An 18,897-nucleotide genomic window follows, 5' to 3' on the forward strand; every position below is an offset into this window, starting at 1 on the left:
GTGATGATGATGATGGTGGTGATGATGATGGTGATGGTGGTGGTGATGATGATGGTGATGATGATGGTGATGATGATGATGGTGGTGATGATGATGGTGGTGATGATGATGGTGATGGTGGTGGTGATGATGATGGTGATGATGATGGTGATGATGATGATGGTGGTGATGATGATGATGATGGTGGTGATGATGATGATGATGGTGGTGATGATGATGATGGTGGTGATGATGATGATGGTGGTGATGGTGATGGTGGTGGTGATGATGATGGTGATGATGATGGTGATGGTGATGGTGGTGGTGATGATGATGGTGATGATGATATTGTCCTCAGTGATGAAAAAGGTTTGGTAATGCTCTCTTTAAGTCATTTAATGCTTTTCATGGGGGGAAAACATTGGGGCAAAAAATTCTAATGTTCTAAGATAGGAATTGGTAAAGATTTTCTATAAAGGGTCAGACAATAAATATTTTTTACTTTCCAGGCAGGACTGTCCCTGTCACAACTACTCAACCTTGCTGATATTGTGAGAAAATTATCATAGACCTCCAGAAACAAAGGGGCATGGCTGTGTTCCAATAAAATTTTATTTACAAAGGCAGGCTATGAAACACATAGCCCACAGGCCTTAGTTTGCCGACCCATTTTAAGAGAACTACTTTAATTGGGAAAAGTGCCTAAGTCCCTCTCCTTTCTCCAGCCCAGGAGAAATGAGCCCAGTGGTCTGGGGAACATCCAGGAAAGACTGGAGTAAAAATCACATGCGTGGGCTCTGGGGCAGGGGACAGCTCATGGGAAGGTCAGCCCCAAGGCTGCCCCGACAAGTGGTGAGGGCTTGGGAAGCCCAGCTTTGGCAAAAGTCCTTGGAGCCTGCAAGCTGTGGGAACCGTGTCAGGCTTGACTATCCCTTCAAACAGAGCCTTGCGGTGAGCAGTCAGAGAGCTGGGCCCAGGAAAGCTCAAAGGCACACTTGTCCTAGATGTTACCTGCCCCACTGTGACTCATTTGATGACCTGACCTGTGCTGGCTGGACGGAGGGTGCCTGACGTGACAATGAGATCCACTTCAGCAGGAAAAGAGGAACACTCGGCATTCTGGAATCACCACCGCACAAAAAGGGGGTTCGACCATCTTTGGTTCAGAGGTTTGTAACCCCATACTCAAGAAGAGCCTGGCTCTGGTGCTAGGGGAGTCTTGTCCCAACACCATTTACGAAGCTGCTGCAGAGCTAACTAGATAATTCTGAGTTAAGATGAATATCATCTTACACGGACATGCTCTTCAAATCAACCTGCCTCTCCCCCAGCAGCCACGAGACCTTAACAACTCTGCCTCTCTGTCCCCTCACCTCTTGAATGAGAATAATTTGCAAGGCTGTCTGAAGGATTCAATGAGCACAGACACAGACCTGCCCAGCACCTGCCACATAGTAGGCGCTTACTCATGTTCCATCCCCTTCCCTAAACGTTTGTCTAGCCAAGCAGCTGTAGAAACCAAAGGTTATAGGAAGACTTTGAAAAGAAAAACATAGATGTGAGAGAAAACTCTGCCTTAGTTTGATCTCCCCACCTCCCCACCAAGAACTAAGAAAGGACAGCTGTTGTTCATTTCAGCTGTGGCTTCTCTTGGTATAATTTAGTGGCCATGATGTCTCATAGCTTGTTCTATTCTGTTCCAAGCACTGCATGGGAATAGAGTGGGGGAGATAAAAGCTCTACCTAAGATCCACTTTATGGAACTTCCCCCTCCCTGCCCACCTGCCCTGTACACGGACATCAGCACCAGCAACACTGTCATGCTCTGATTCACCTGCCTGTCTCCCTCTACTAGGCTCTATGTTCCTTAAGGAAAGGGGCAGCATCTTACCGCCTTGTCTCCCCAGTGCCTAACCTAGAGCCCGCTCTCTGGGGGCTCCCACCGTGAGATACACTGCTGGGCCGGCCCTTAGAGTCATCAGCCCGTCCGCTTCCGAGCTGCACAGAAACTCACTGCATTTCTTGCTTGTCCTCTGGACACTCTGGCTGTGACTGATGTCGAGAGACTTTTAGAGCTGAGAGCAAAGGCAGGGAAGCCTGTCCTGCTAATCTTTATTTGCTAAGCAAATGGTATTGACTTACGAAAGAGAGTTGTTTGTTTCAACAGCAGCTCTGCCTATGTGGTTCATGTTCTCCCCGGAGAAGCCCGGCAGCCGCATTGGAGATCTGTCATTTCCCGTGATCTGGACCATGCAGGGCTCCCGGTTCCCCATCAGGGCTGTGACCCAGAGCCGAGAAACATGCAGTGCAGAAAAGAGGGGAACCCTCAGTGATTTCCTTTGGCGGCAGCAACAGCAAGAAGAAAACAATTGATACCACTCATCCTGCTGCCAATGATGGAAAGAAAGCTGGCTCCAACCCCAAGTTACTCTCTGCCCTGGCTCACACACCAGGGATGCCCCCCCGTGCCCCCCCGCCCCAAGACCTGCACCTGAAGGCATAAATGAATACTACCTGGCCCAGCCCAGCGCTGTTGGCCGAGCCCATGTCCCGCCGGACAACTCCCTGCAGGAACTCTGTCCTCCGGGAGCCCTTCCCTGCTCATCCGAACCGGAAGGGCCCTGCGCCTTCTCTGAGCTTTCAGCACAACGTGCGGTCCCGCCTGGAACGCCCCCAACCCCCGCCCTATTGTTCCTTGGGTAGTGGGGTAATCACACTTCCTAGATGGAAGGCACTCTGTGGGCAGGAACTTGCCTGTTCATTCATAAATCCTAAACAGAGCCTGCTTAGCAACTGTCCTGTATGCATTATACAAACTCTGTTCTGCTAAGTTAAAAATAGACCAAGTCCTAGGGTTTACCAACACATGAACCCTCAGTCTTTGCTTTTTCTTATCATCCAAGTCTTGGCTCAAATGTCCCTCCTCAGGGAGGCCTTAGCTAACGACCCTGCCTCACTCCCTTGAACTTATTACTCTTATTTTCTTCATACCAACATCTGAAAGTTACCGTCTTTATTTCTGTGCCTGCTAATTGTCTCCCTCGCTAGAAGGTAAGCCCCATGAAGGCACACACTCTGTCTTGCTCGCTGCTGTCTCTCCAGCACCCAGAACAGGCACAAATGCCCAGTTGGCATCCAACACTAATGTACTAAGTGAAATACACTCCTAGGTGAGTGAGTGAATGAAGGGTGAGCACATTCAGTGGTGGGAGCCCACTTTACCCTTGCCGTCTTGGGGGAAGGTGCTCACCTCTGAGCTGCTCCCTGGGCAGCCCTTTCAAGCCATATAGACCTTAGACAGCTCATGTCCCCAAACCTCCGGGGATGCTGCAGAGTCAGGACCCGGGAAGGTCATCCATCTTGCCCCCACTGTACGACTAGAACCTCACCTTCCTGACTTGCTGTCACCCCACTGTCTCCAGCTCCTCTGTTTCTCCCCGGCCCTATCGGCCCTTTAATTTAAGGTGGCGACTTTTCCAAGGGAACAGCAAAACCTTAATAAGAAATCGGCTAGGGCTGATGGAAGACACCAAGTTGGCACCAGCCTCAAGGTCGGAGGGAGTTATTTTAAACTATTCAGATTTACTAGAAGGGGAGCAAGTCAGAGGAGGATTTAGGGGCTTGCCTCCTGGCAAGACACGTGGACAGGTCCCCGAGCAATCTAAGACAGACATTTCCTGTGCCGTCCACCCCCACCGCGGCCTTTGCCCCGCCACCCTGAGATGGATGGTGAGGCCTCTGGCGTGAGGAATTTATTGGGAGCTGGTCAAATACATTTGAAGTCTGGGAGTTGAGCAGAACCTTGTCCCTCTCTTCCCTGCTGGGGCCCTCGTCTGAGGATGGGCAGTGCAGCGGGCTGTCGCTGAGGGCAGGCCGTCTACCATCTCCCGCAGCTTCCAGGAGCCCAGGGCTACTCAGCCCCCGTGATGACGCAGACACTCTTCCCCACTCCATTTGTCTGGCTCCTGCCGGGCACTGCAGACAAAGTGCATTTCACCATCTTAGCTGCAGTGTTTTAGTTCCGAGGCCTGAGCTGCCCTGTCACCTCTTCTTTCCCATGCAGATCTGGAGCTTTCTGGAGCTCAAGATTCCTCTTGTCTCCAGAGTCCCTTACCAGTCAATCCCTGTCCATCCTTCAAGGCCCATCTCAGTCCTCACCTCTTCCAGGGAACCCTCCCTGATTCCCCAGGGAGACCCAAGCCCTTCTTCGTGGCATGCACAGTTTATCTGCTTTCTGTAGCAGACATGATGGGCGGCCCATGCCCTTGCCAAGCTCCCAATTTTTACTCGCAATATCCTCCCTGCCTCCCCGCCTGCTCTGCATCTCACATCTGGCATTGACAGACCCGTAGTTGGTGCTCAGTAAACATCTGTTGGACTAAATGGAACGAAACAGACACCTAAGTTTAACACAGACCAACACATTGTTTCTCTTCACCTGAGCTTGGGTGCTTGCCAGGTAGAGAAAGAGGTGATGGCTTTTTCTTCTGCGTATGGAATATTTTGAGCACATTGTAAAGTTTAGAGAAAATTAAAGCAGAGATATTTGCCCAACAAGTCTTATCATTCCCCAGTTTCGCTACAGATGTTTGCATTTTCGAATAAAACAGCCCACAGCTGAAACTCCTTGTGTAGCCCTCCCTAGTCCTCCCTCCTCCCCCCCCCTCCTCCTCCCTCCCGGGGGCAACCTAAAGCCGACTTCAGCATTTATCATTGCCATGCCTGTTTTTATACTTTCACTACATCTGAATGGACCCACAAATAGCATATTCATTATTTCGCAGGCTTTTGAACTTTATATAAATGATTATTATGTGGGATGTTATGTAGCCCTCTGCAACTTGCTTTTTTCACCCAATATTATATATTTGAGATTCATGCAAGTAGACAGGTACAGCGTTAGCTCATTCCTTTTAACTGCTGTGGAGATTCCATTGTATGAATATATCACGAGTCATCCAGTCCCCTCTTGAGGGACCTCTACGCTCCTTGCAGCTTCTCACCACTGCAAACAGTGGTGCAGGTGACACATAGCTGGAGAAGCTCTCTGGGGCAGCTTTCCAAGCTGGAACCCCGAAGAGAGTCACAAAATTAATATCAAAGGTCACAACAACCCTTTTAAACAATTAACTCGAAGAGATTTTAAAACATCAGTGTGTGCCGGTGTACAATATGAAATGTGTTTCTCAACCCAGGTTGTGATAGAAAAAAATGTTTGAGAAACAGGGTATGATGGGGTTGGTATTAGGTTCAGCTTTATTTAAAATTGCCAAGTTGCTCCCCAAATTCTCCCTCTCGCACCAGCAGCACGTAAGACTGTTCGTTTGCCTGCATCCTCACTAACACTTAGTATTATGAGAAATTGGTTTTCCCCAGACTGTTGACTGGGATAAGGTGGCATCTCTCAATTTGAATTTGCATTTCCTTGATGACCAGGGAGGTGAGCATCTTTTCATATGCTCACCGCCCATCAAAATAACCTTTTCCTGTGAAGTACATGTTTATATTCTGTGCCAGGGTTTGAAGGGTTGATCTTATTGATTTGTAGGATTTAAAAAGAGAGAGTCTGGATATTAACCCTTTGTGGACTGTATGTGTTATGAGTGTCTTGTCCCAGTCGGAGGCTTGCCTTTTTTGTTTTGCCAGCTCTGACATTCTGATTCACAATGAGGCAAAAGGGGACCCACATCAGAGAGGCTGACTCTAGAGCAGGGTGAAGGCTGAGGTCTTTCTGCATCCCCAGAGCAGACCCCTAGTAAATGTTTGGTGCCCATAATATAACTCATGTGATAATTCTGTCAGATTTGTCCAGCAGAGAGCCGGGTCCTGTGGAGACTTAATGAATTGAGCCATAGGTTTGCTGCACTATAAGGAAAGTCTCAATGTGCAGGCAGAGAAATCAGAAAGAGGGTATCTCCACTGCCAAAAAGAGCATTGGCTTTATGCAAGGATTTCCTGCAAGATATCTATATAAAGTTATGAGTTGGTTTAACTCAGAATTCAACTTATGTTCAGTGTTCCAGAGAGCAAATTGGGGTCTCCAACAGGTGGCCCCAAGCATCTTAACTTTGGTCATCCCTGTGAGCTCCCAGTAGCACACTGATTCCTCATACTTTACAGGTGAACCAAAAATGTCTTGTCCAGATCACATTGAAAGCAGGGGCCAGGGTGGAGCTGGATCCCACATCTCCTGACCTCCACCTGATAAAAGGTTGGGACCCAGAGCAGTGGGTAGTTTGAAGCCAGATCCCCAAGCTCTCAGATATAGGGGAACAAGCTGACCATATTGGGAAGGAACCTATTACCTAACACAAGTCAGGTTTAAGTCCAAATATCTCTATATGTATCGCTGGGATACAAAGAGAGATGAAGGACAAAAACCCTATTCAGTACGACCTCAGAACAGGAACGGGAATGACAGCTTGCATTAATCCAAGGTCCACTTGCTTGGGCTGGGGAATCCTGGGGCAGGGACAGGGGCAGGGTCTTACTTGTCTCCACATTTCAAGACTCAGCACCGTGTCTGGCACAAGGAAGGGGCTCAAGAAGCATCTGCTGAGTGAATGGACAAATGGATGAATGAACAAATGGACAGATGGACAGATGGACAGATGGACGGAGGAATGGACGAAGGGATGGATAGATGAATGGTCGGATGGAATGCTGGACAGATTCAGAGATAAACTGATACATAGTTAAACGGATGGATGGATGGATGGATGAATGGATGGGTGGATGTTCCTCATCTGGAAAATGCCCTAGGGGAAATTTGGTGTCAACAGGGCCTCTCAAGCAGGCAGCCAAAGCTGGGAATCCGGCTGCAGCTGTTCGTAAAATATACCAAGTGGCATAACTGCAAGAAATAATTGCTTCTAATTGGGCTGAATTATTCTGGCCATATAGTAGACATATTTTTATAACTTTATTAATTATTCAATTTGAGGTCTATTACCCAGCCTGCCAAAATGGGCTTTCCTTATTAGAGGGTGACAGATTCCCCAGTTCGGCTGCCGCCTCTGCTGCTGCAGCCCTGTTGGGCAGTTGCTACCCGCCTGGGGACCCCCCTGGTGTCTGAGGATGGGAGGTGGAGGGTAGGGCTGCCCCTGACAGGCAGGCTGGGAGTCCGAGATCCTGGAGGCCAATAAGGCTGTTTCAGGCGCTCTGCCTGGACATCCCATGGGCCATCAGATCTGTCTTCCCCAATCTGGCCAAGGAGGCAGAAGGGTATCAGAATACATCCAACCTGGCCTGTGTGGGGTCACCCCTGGCCCAGAGCCATTCACCAACTCTTAGTCATGGCGGTCTCCCCCGCTCCCCATCCAATCTGCTCCCCACACCATGCCAAGTTAGCCTGCCATATGTTCTCCAGTGGCCTCCCCGACTGGAGGAAGAGCATGGCCCAGCTGTCCTGGGGGCTTAGCCAGGACTGGAGGGCCAATCAGAGCCTCCAGGGTGTTCTCTGTTCCCAGACCAAGGCCCAGACCTGGTCACAGGATAGTTGGGAGAAGAAGAGTTCAGAGGTTGCCCCACCAGGCAACAGTGGACTCGGCTGATGAAATGTGAGCCTTCGGGGGCTCCCCAAGGCCCGTGGAATAGCGTCCGAGCTCCTCGGGCTGTTGGTGTCAGAGCACCACAGCACCTAGCCTGGCTCCCACTCTTCCACCCCAGTCAGCCTCTGCAGCAGCCACAGAAACCTGCTCACCAGGCGGTACTTTGACTTAGGCGCGTCTGTCTGCCTGGAATGCCCTCTCTTTCCATACCGGACTGCCGAAACTGCAAATCTCATCCTTCTTTGAGCTCTGGTTCCAATGTCTTCTTGGCACTTTCCCACTTCCCCAGCTAGCCGTGATCTCTGCTTCTTCTGAAGGACCAACCTGACTCCTGGCCTCACATCACCATCCTTGGGAACATGCGCCGGGGACACACTGGTAGGTGAAAACTTTTGAAAGATCAAGGGACGTGGCTTTGAATTCTCCCAAGCAGCCAGTCCGGAGCCCCATACTCTTCCCTAGTCCTAGTACCACCATGAGATCATCATCCAGAGGAACGAAACATGATAAAATGAGAGAGTGAATGCACTGGATCCCATTTAGCACTGTGCTGAGTGCCCTCCATGTGCCTGTGGCATGCAGGGCCCTGGCGTCACAGAGACAAGACCTGGGCTATGCCATGGGGAAGGTCGCAGGGGGTGGGGGCTGAGAGGCTAGCAATCACGCAATCAAACACTAATCCCCCCGGGGTGGCGTGGACCACACTGGCCATGTGTAGACAGTCCAGGAGCAAAAGAGCATGGGTCAGTGGATAAAGGAAGGTGAGGCAGGGGTGGGGGGTGTGGAGTGATGGGAAATGAGGCTAGAAACTAGTCAGACATCAGACCCAGAGGAGCCTTATAGGCCTGGCCAAGGAGCAGGGGGCACTTCCTGGCAGGCAAAGGGGAGCAGGAAAGAGACAGGGCCCAGTGCGCTCTTCTTCCCTCCCTACCTCCCAAGTGTGGGAGGGGTTGGAGAGGGAAGCCAGGGAGCCCTATAAAGAAGTGTGAACCCAAGTTGTAATTGTGGTCTCCAGAAACCAACTGCCTGGGTTCAAATCCTGACTCTGACACTTAGTGCCCTCAGGCCAGTTACTCAACCTCCCCGAGTCTCTGCTCCCTCCTGAAAGATGGGGGTAATCATGAATAATCATGAATAATGAATAGGACGGCATGTATAGTTAAGAGCTGATGTGAGTTAGGACAGAAGTCTAAGCAAGAGCAAAGGCCAGACCGGCCTCCCTTTCAGCCTCAAATGCCTCCTCTTCCGGAGCCCCACACCGGGGTGGAAACACTCCTGAGTGGAGAGCGCACACACTGGGGCAGCTGAGTGGCCTTAGCTCCCTCAACTGCAGCACAAGGGCCATCATCCCCACCTCGCCGGGCAGCAGGAGGGTGAAATGAGATCGATCCCCCATCTCCAGGGGTGCCCAGCACGCTGCAGGGCCGGGCTGCCCCAGAGGCGATGCCCCCCCCTCCCCTTCCCGGTCAGAGTTCCAGATAGTTCTCTAGGCTGCTGGGGCCAAGATGGCAGAGTCCGTGCATCCCTTCCAGGAGGGGCGGTTTCCCATGGAGACACAGCCCACACGCCCCTCCTGGAAGCGAGGCCGTGTGCTTACATGTGCGCGTTCGTGTGTGTGTGTGTGTGTGTGTCGGGGGTGGGCACAGTGTCCTTTTCATGCCTGAGTGGGGCTGGGGAGGGGTGGTAGCCCTGCCTGCCAGCCCCACACGAAGAGCCCAGCTTGGCTGCTGCCGTTCCATTCTGCTTTTGTCACATTCTCTGCGGGTTCTCCCACCCTCCTCCCTCTCCCCCGGTTCGTGAGACTCCCTGTGTGTCACTTATTTATTAATTTTGTTCTCAGGGAGCAGATGGCCGGAGCTGAGTCTGGCTGAATGTGCCTCCCCCCCACCCCGACAGCCCCCTCAAACGCGCAGCTCACACAGGCTCCAGGCGACCCCGTTTCTGGAATTCTCAAACAAAAACCGTCTTTTAGGAGAGGCCACACAGGCCTTCCTGATCCTTCATCCTGCTCGGATGGGCCTGGTCCCAATACCTCCCCTGGTGTGAGAGGCACAGGGGCACGGGGGGAGGGGTGAAGCTGATGGGCTGCCCTCCCTCAAGGCCCCAGAGAAGCAGTAGCCCCATGCTCCCTTCTGCCCCATCGCCTACCTCCCTTGGACCTGGGAAGGAGGGCCTTAGGTTTCCCTTCCTTTCATGGCGGGTGCCATCCCAGGACCAAGAGCCAGTCCTGGGCTAGAGATGGGGCGGGGAGACCAGCTGTCCTGACGCTCGTGTTTCGGGATCTCCACAGGCTGCCCCCCACCCAGCCTCATCCTCACCCACACAGTGGTCTGGACCCCCATGAGGGCAGAGCACCCGAGCACCTGCTTCTCACCCCCCATTTCTCCTGAGAGGCACCTCAGGAGAGGAAGAAACTCTGGAAGGAGGAAATAAACCTCTTCACTAGTTTCTAGAACACAGCCAAGGCTGGGGGGTGGGGTGGGGGGTCTTAAAAGGAGCGAGGCAGGGGCTGGGGGAAGGAGACAGCCAAGGGCAAATCCGCCTTCTTGCCGTCCTTCCCCTGAAGCCCCCAGCCCCCCAGGACTCGGGCAGCAACTGGGTTGAGGTCTCTTTTGGCCTCCACCACAGGCTCCTCACAAGTGAGTTGGTTCTCGCCTTTCTTATCCCTGTGGCCTGGGGACAAAAAGCCAGGCACACCCACCTGACGCTCACCAGCTGCGGGACCTCAGGTCATCGCTTCACCTCTCTGGGCCTCAGTTTCTTCATCTAAGATGGGAGCAGGGCACACACCCTTCCTTCCTGCACCTTCCCCCTGAGGGCTTTCCTGAGCCAGCCAGGTGCCCGCCCCCATGAAAGCCAGAGCCTTCTCTCTCGCTGGACTCCTCCACCTCCCTCGTCTCCGTGCTAGTAGTTCTGGCTTCTGCTCCAAGTCCCCTGAGGATGGGGGCTATGCCCTGCACGTCCCTAAAGCCCGCCCCGCTTCAGCCCTGGACCCCTGGGGCAGTGCTGTCCTCTGAGAAGGGCTCAACAATGTGCATTAAGTGGAACTCAAGGGACAGAGAACATGGAGCCAGTGGGGCCTGGGGCCCTGGCTGCTGACTTCTTCTTTGTTCAAAATTAGAATTCTGGGGTGAATAGCAGCTTCTCTTACGCACAGACCTTGAAAATGCCTTTGCCGCCGCATCCGCCTCTCCCTTCTGTTCCCGTCACGGTGACTGCACCCCAGTGTGCGCTGCTGACACGGAGTCCACTGTCCCGGGGAGGCCCACGGGCGCACCAGATGCCGGCAGAAGGCGGCCCAGGCGGTTCTGCGAGGGGCCGCGGGCTGGGCAGAGCAAGTGTAATTGCTTTGTGGTGATTCATCTGAAGTTGCTTTAACCTTGACAGCAGGCTCAGCATAGTGAAAACACAGCCGGGAAGCTGCAGCCTCCCTGGTGGCACGACGCCCCTCCACACACCCCCTCCCAGCTGAGGCGGCCAAGGGCTCACCAGAAACCCCCCCCCACCACCACCAGCCCCGCCGGGGGAGGCAGGGATGTGAGTCATGCGGCTGCCCCCACCCATGGCTGTCCTCCTCCCCACTCCTTTCCCAGGTCCCAGAATGAGGAGAGAGAATCACAGCAGGGCCGTGCATGGGGGCAGGGGAGAGGAGACTCCCTTCCCAGAGGTCAGTGGGAAGGTCACAGGGGCCCTTGATTAGGTGATGCTGGATTGTGACTTCCCAGAAACAGAGCATCATGGGATTTAAGAGTGGAATATCCACGCCAAACTTCCCATTTTACTGAGGAGAAAAGTGAGGCTCACAGAGAGGGAAGGACTTAGGACTTAGCTAGGGTCACCCAGGCAGAGGTCTGACCTGAAGCCAGCTTTCCTGTGTTTTATGACACAGGACTTCCATTTCTTTGGAGCAGTAGGGAGCTGTGGGAAAAACACAGTTCTGGGTTCTAATCCCAGATCTGCCCCTCGTTAGCTGGGTCAAGATCAGATGTTACTCTACTTCCCTGAGCTTTGGTTTCTTTGTGAAATGGAGGTAACACACATGACCTCTCTAAGCCGCCAGCAGAAGAAATGAGACGGTCTGTGTGGGGCTTCTGTGCACGGTGAGAGCAGGAATCCCCACTCACCTTCCTCCTCAGACCCTGTGGCCCCTCACGCTTCCTTCTCCTCTCCCACTACTCACACTTGGGCTCCTTACCTCATCCATCACTGAGGAGGAGCCCCTAAGTTTTGGCTATGGCCCTTGCCAGCAGACCTATGTGGCTGGGCCCACTTGCTCCCCCATCAGGCCCTGCCCATGTCCTTCTGGGCCCCCCTCACCTGCCCCAGGAAGCAGGAACCCCGGCCCACATCCTGTACTTTTGCTTTGCCCCCATGTTCGGTGCTGCTAGACTGCGATGTATCCATGTTCATCAGTGAGAAGTGTGTCCAGGGACCCCTTGAGGTGGGAACTCTTCCCTGATGTACTTTTCAAGCCATACAGGGCTGGCCCTTCTGGAAATTTCTAATCCCAGTGCCCTAGTCTGACCTGTGGTCAGGAGTGTCTGCTCTAGGCCTAGGCTAAGAAGGAACCAGGAAGGTCAGGAACCTTTAGGTCATCGGCACAAAAGTCTATAGAACAACTTGGCCTATTTGTTTTGGTATAACGAGATCCATCTGCCTCTAAGATAACTCTAGTCCTGAACTCCTAAAGCAACTGGTGGGAGACAAAAGGAATGGGAGTCAGGAGATCTGGGGTCAAGTCACAGCTCTGCCACGACCTCCCTGGGTCACCCCAGAAGCAGTTTCCTTTCTCAGGACCCAGTTTGCCCATCTGTAAAATGGAAGCAGACCCAACAATTTCTATGGTCCCTCCTAGCTCTTGATTCAGGGGTTTCAGGTTAAATCATGAGATCTCAGATTTGGTTCCAGGATCCCAGGCCATACTTTCTGATACTCTATTCCAGGAATTGGTGGCTCAATGAAAGATATGTGAAGAGATCTTCAAGAAAACAGCAATGTGAGATTCATATGACTCACAGCTGTGGAGGGCCAGTACTGAGCACTGCGGAAAATGCAGAGACCCTGGAACACCCAAGACGAGATAGTGTGGGCTGGGCCAGAGGCTTTATGCCAATCCAGAGCCAAGGAGCCCAGACACAGACAGTGGGGGAACCGCAGACAGCCCAGCATGTCGGAGGAACGACAGAGTGCCCAAGAATGCAGTGGGGAAAGGGGTTCAGGGCCTGATCTTGCTTTCAACCATCCTTGCAAACAGTCACCAGCACTGGGAGGTCTAATTCTGGTTATGGACTTCTTGCCTTTTCTACTGCTTCCCAAACTTTACCCCTAAATTAGCCCGACCCCCAAGGAGGTCTGGTGGCATAGCTCCAAAAGGTCCACCAAAGGCTCAAATAATCACATTTTTGGGTTTTTTTTTTAAAGCATGCCAATTCTGCATTTAATTCTATAATCAATCTTTATTTAACATAAGGAGCAATGTTTAAAACTACTTATCAGATAACTGATGTACCATTACATGGCGAAAAATTAAACTACACAGCTTCAAAAATCTTTAGCAAAAGTCTTTTCAACAAATGGTGCTCAGAAAATTTGATATCCACGTACAAAGAAACCTAAGTTGGCCCCCTTCCTTATACCATATGCAAAAATTAACTCAAGATGGATCAGAACCTTACTGCAAGAGCTAGAATGATAACATTCTTAGACAAAACATAGAGGAAAAGCTTCATGACATTGGATTTGGCAATGATTTCTTGAATAGGACACCAACAGCACAGACAACAAAAGAAAAAATAAATAAATTGGACTTCATCAAAATTAGAAATTTTGTACATGAAAGGCCCCCAGTTAACAGAGCAAAAAGGCAACCCATGGAATGAGAGAAAATGTTTTCAAATCATATATCCTGTAAGGGATTAATATCCAGAATAAAGAGCTCTTACAAGTCAACAACAAACAACCAACCCAACTAAAAAAACAGGCAAAGGACTTGAGTAGACATTTTTCCAAAGAAGATCTACAAATAGTCAATAAGCACATGAAAAGATGCTTGGCATCACTAATTAGGGAAATGCAAATCAAAACGGCAATGAGATACCACTTTACACCCACAGGGATTTTTGTTGTTGTCGTTTAATCAGAAAAAAACCCACAGAAAATAACAAGTGTTGGCGAGGATGTGAAGAAAGTGGAACCCTTGGGCATTGCTGGTGGGAATGTAAAATGGTACAGATGCTGTGGAATGAGGTATGATGATTCCTCAAAAAATTAAACGTAGAACTGTCATATGATCCAGCGATCCACTTCTGGATCAGCGATCACAAAGAAGTGAAAGCAAAAAAGCTATCCATATATCCGTGTTCTAGCAGCATTACTCACCACAGTCAAAAGGTGAAAGCAACCCACGTGTCCACTGATGGATGAACAGATAAACAAAATGAGGTATCTCCAGACAATGGAATATTATCCAGCCTTATAAAGCAAAGAAGTTCTGACACATGCTACTGTATGGATGAACCCTGAAGACATTATGCTAAGGGAAATAAGCCAGCCACAGAAAGACAGATATTATATGAGCTACCTAGAACGAGCAAATTCTTAGAGACGGAAAATAGAATGTGGCTGCTATGGCTAAAGGGAGGGGAGAGTGGGAGCTCGTGTTTAATGGGTACAGAGCTTCATTTGGGGAAGATGAAAAAGTTCTGGAGATGGATAATAATGATGATTGTGCAATAATGTGAATGTACTTAATGCCACAGACCTGTACATTTAAAAATGGTTAAAATGGGGGGCGCCTGGGTGGCTCAGTCAGTCAAGCAACTGCCTTCGGCTCAGGTCATGATCCCCCAGGGTCCTGGGCGGGCTCCTTGCTCAGCAGGGGGTCTGCTTCTCCTTCTGTCCCTCCTCCCCCCGTTTGTGCACACACGCTCTCTCTCAAGTTAATAAATAAAATCGTTTTTAAAAAAATGGTTAAAATAGGGTAAATTTTATGTTATGTATCTTTTATCACACACACACACACACACACACAACTCTAATAAGCCCATACCTTAGTTTGAAAAGCACTGACCTAAAGCGTCCCAGGCTAGTTTGGGAGTATGGGCAGATTTCTGAGCTGGTAGATGTTTTATTTTAATCTGCAAGGATAACTGAAGGCCAAGTCAGCCAGGGGTCCCACACACCATTCAAGATAAGAACACATCTGATTTGGCAGGAGCTACTCTTGGTGGTGGCCCAACGTGGGTCCCGCTGCCTTCATTACTTGGGGACTGCGGTCCTGCCTCGTGCTGGCATGGGGTGGCGGCGGCGTCAGACAGTGAGACACTGAGTCGTGAGGGAGCTCTTACCGTCCTGCACTTGGTCTGTGCACATGGATGAAACACGTTCAGTGGAATCAAAGAATGGGGGGTGGGGAACGGTGGGGAGGTGGAGGAGCGGGCTTCTCTCTCATGTCTACCCCAACCCAAAACATCACGCAAGAGCCCCGAAACCAAACCACAAAACACCACGGGATGGGAGGCCGAGAAGCAGGACCCAGGAAACACAATAATTAAATAATACAATGAAGGCTTAAATTTCCAAATTGATTCTTGGGTATCATTTATAAAAGTTAACAGGGCATATTTAATTTAGGAATTGGCTCACATCCTTCTCCTTACAGCTGAAACCTCATAAATGAAATATACTGGATCAGTGCCCAGTGCGGAAATAAAAGTTATGAATAATGTTTCTATCTCAATCATTGTCAGTGCTTTAATATTCCTAATTACGTTAAAAAGCTAGATATTCAATATAGGAAAACTTTTTTTCTTTTTATCTCCACTTGTGAGATTAGCGCAATTTAATAACAGTCACTCTGTCGTCTTTATTCAGTGTAAACTGACATTTCATCCTTTTACTCCTCGTTATTATATGGGATGGAGGTTTATGACCAAGCACGCAGCACTGCACTTCCCTGTAGCAGTCCTTCTGACACCTCGGAATTATCCACAATAGCTCATGTGCCTGTTTGCCAGGCAAATCAGCAACACCTCTCTTTATGGAGAAAAAATTTAGTCCAGGCCTTAAGGAAATTAGGCTATGGGGTTGTCAGTCTGGAAAAGAAGGAAAATTCTCCCACCCCACCCCAGGACTAGATCTGTCCCCTTCACAACTGTCAAAGTCATAAATCCCTCGGCAGCCACGAAGGGCAGAGCAGGGCAGGCGGTAGGAATGATGGATCTTTATAACCCTCCTTGCTTCTTTCAGGAATGTATCCTAGGAAGAAATCGGGACAAATGGGCAAAGATATATGCACGAGAAGAATCACTGTAGCATTTTTTTTTTTTTACACAGGGCCACAGTCCCTTGCCCACAATCCAAAAATCCCTAAAAAGCCCAAAAGAAAAATTGCTTTAAAGTTCAGCACCAAAATTCATTTAGAGGCCAGATCTTCCTGGAACTGATTCATGGTTATGCATCACCTTGATGTCACTAGATGGAATTAGTCCTATTCAGAAATATTACTATGTCTCATCCCAGGGTGCTGCCCAGACCCCTCTGGGGGTAATACGTCATATATGTAGAGTCACCACCCACGTTTCTAAACTCTGAAAAAAATTGAAATTCTGAAATCAACAAGCCCCAAGGACCCTGAATACAGGATGGTGGGGCCTTACAATAGTGAAAACCCCCAAAACAACTTAAAAGCCCATCAACAAGAGACCGGTCAAATACCTCTGGTAATCCACAGGAGAAAACTCTATAAAGGTCTTAAAAAATTTAAAGGGAGATTCATGTTTATTGACAAAGATATCAGTGCATGACATAAAGTTAAATTTAAAAAGCAAGTTGCAGAACAGCACTAGACATGATCTAATTCATAAAAGTTGTATCCAGACGTAGCTCTCAGTGCAAATATGTAGAGAAATGACAGGGAGGGCAACCACCCAGATGCGGGTGTGTGTGTTTCTAACCTTTTTGTAGGATTCTTGTGTGGTTTGGAGTTTCTTTTTAACATGAACAGGCGTGATTTTAGAATCAGAAAAACAACAACAATGATGCTTTTTTAAACAAAAATCCAAGCTTCCCTGCAAGGGGATCATATGTATAGACATGTACATGGGCAGCTCCCATTCAGAAATCTCCAGAGGTACACACTGCATGGACCAGGACACCCATCCCCATGGGCACGGGCCCCAAAGATCCTAAGGCACACTCAAGCAGACAGCATCCAGCGGCACGGCACGCTAGCAAGCAGGCTCAAATTGCTTGGACTACCCCTGGTCACAGTTTGTGTCCTGTGGCTGATTCATCTACCTCCACAGTAGGATCTCGGGACCACATATTCCAAGCGGATCCTTCTTCCTCCTGTGAGCAACAGAGTCTTCTCATCAAAGACCTATTTTGACCTTAGGCTGTATGAGTAGAGGTTGAACATCTAGAGGAAGAATGTGATCATTAAGAGGTCAGGTTTGGGACTCAGGTGTTTGCTTGGTGGACAGTCCCAGTTTCACCATTTACTAGCTGTGTGTCTGTGCAAAGTTTGTTCTCATCTGTAAATGGGGCTAATAATAATTCCTATTCCATAGGGTTGTTGTGGAGATTAAGTGAGAAGGTAACTGGAGTGCCTAGTGCATCATAAAATTCAATAAACAGTATCTACTTCTATTACTATTTTTCCATACCAGCCTACAGTTGTGTGGTCATACCTAGGAATGATAGTTTAAGAGGACCAAAGGCCACCAGCCAACGGAGAGGAACCAGACGGGGAAGGCAGATCAGACCACATCAGGCGAGAAACAAAGGAGCTTAGAGAATAAAAACTTGGGGAAGGAAGTGATCGCTGTCTTCTAATACCCAAAGGGCTGAGCCGTGGAAGGGGACCCCGGTTTCTTCTATGCAGCCCCAGTGGTTATTATCAACTACTCTTTGATGAACATCTTCCCGTACCCAGTCCATGGCCTCGTCCACTGATCTCCTTGGGAGAAATTCCAGACGTGGTGAGGAGAGTCATGGCGATCCATCAACCTGCTCTGGACTTTATCATGAGTAAGACCCAACTGGTGAATCCTTGAGACAGATTTCCACTTAATAGAAGGAGAAGCTTTCCAACAGTCAGGACATACTTTCACAAGAGGCAGTGAGCTCCTTGTGAATGGAGGGACTCACGCAGAAGTGGGAAGGCTCTTGGTGACATCTAAGCTTTTGGTGCTCTGAATGATTTTGAACGGGAGAGTTTATGAATTCCTTTCATTCAATGTTGGTTCCGGCAGAGGGTTGGAACCCATCTTTCGGGACTTCCTATGGGTTCAGTAGTACATGCCTTTGAGTCGACTTAGGGATGGTGGCTCTTCAGGCCATGAAAATGGATTTAATTCAGGAAACAGCTCACCACGGAGTCTGATGGCTGAATTGGGGGTGGCGGAAATTAGGCAGTCCCGTGTTATACTGGCAGCTAGCAAGGCCATTTCCCTGTCTGTTTGGTAAACTCACTCTAGGGGCAAGATTTACTCTAAACTGCCCAGTCCTGCTCAATCAAGTGCCACCTTCATTCCATTTCTTTCACAGAAGGGAAACCCTGAAAGACACAGACCATGTCGAAAAGACCCTCCAGGGCCCACCCCAGGCCTGGCACAGTCTAGCATAGAGACAGCACCACACGCACTTGCACTGGTCGGTGGTTTATATGCACTCAGGGCCCCCGAGACTCAGGCTGTATTTCTAACCTCCAACAGGCTGCCCTTGACATTATGATCCAGCACGCAGCAAGCAGACCTGTCCCTGCAAGGCCCCCCTAATCCAAGTCAGTTCTCCGTCAAGCATTCGTGGTGAGCAAAGTTACATAACACAAAACGTGGACGGGAGGTGGGGGAGGACAAGCTCCTGAACATTCTAGCCCACATGTTTCCTGTGGTCCACAGAAAGACTGGTGTAACACATTCCCTTACCTCCCTCAAGTTTACTTTTCGATGTCTGGAGGAATCCCTGGCCCCGTTGCTCAGCGTGGCCCACCTCAAAGCAGTGAAACAGGTGGGAGGCAGAGGCTACTGAGGCCCCAGTGCATCGAAGAGTTTCCCGAGTCCCCCAAAACAGATCCCAGACTCCTTGAGCCAAGATAACCTCCCAGGCTCAAAACAAAACCACATCCAATAGCCTTGCTGGGGGGTATGTCCTCATGTAATGGGTAGACAGGGAAGCTCCGGCCAAGGCCCTTGGGAAAAAGGACCGTAACTAGATGTTTCCACCCCAGCAGAGACAGCGGAAAAGGGCAAGAGCACCACACTGGACCACCATGGACCCACCATTCCCTTCTTCAAGTTTTCATAACCATCACAGTTACGTTGGGACTGGAAACAGAGAGGTGGCTCCCAAAGATGGGGAAATGCTG

General features: G+C 49.9%; 1 protein-coding gene across 2 annotated transcripts in view; it reads right to left on the minus strand.

The window, feature by feature from the left end:
- Positions 1 to 18,897, minus strand: part of MEGF11 (multiple EGF like domains 11) — a 327,464-nt gene that overhangs the window by 154,214 nt on the left and 154,353 nt on the right. The gene's annotated exons all lie outside the window — the stretch shown is intronic.

Source organism: Leptonychotes weddellii, chromosome 9 (genome assembly GCF_054177405.1).
Source record: "Leptonychotes weddellii isolate Sample4059 chromosome 9, ASM5417740v2, whole genome shotgun sequence".
Classification (NCBI taxonomy): Eukaryota; Metazoa; Chordata; class Mammalia; order Carnivora; family Phocidae; genus Leptonychotes; species Leptonychotes weddellii.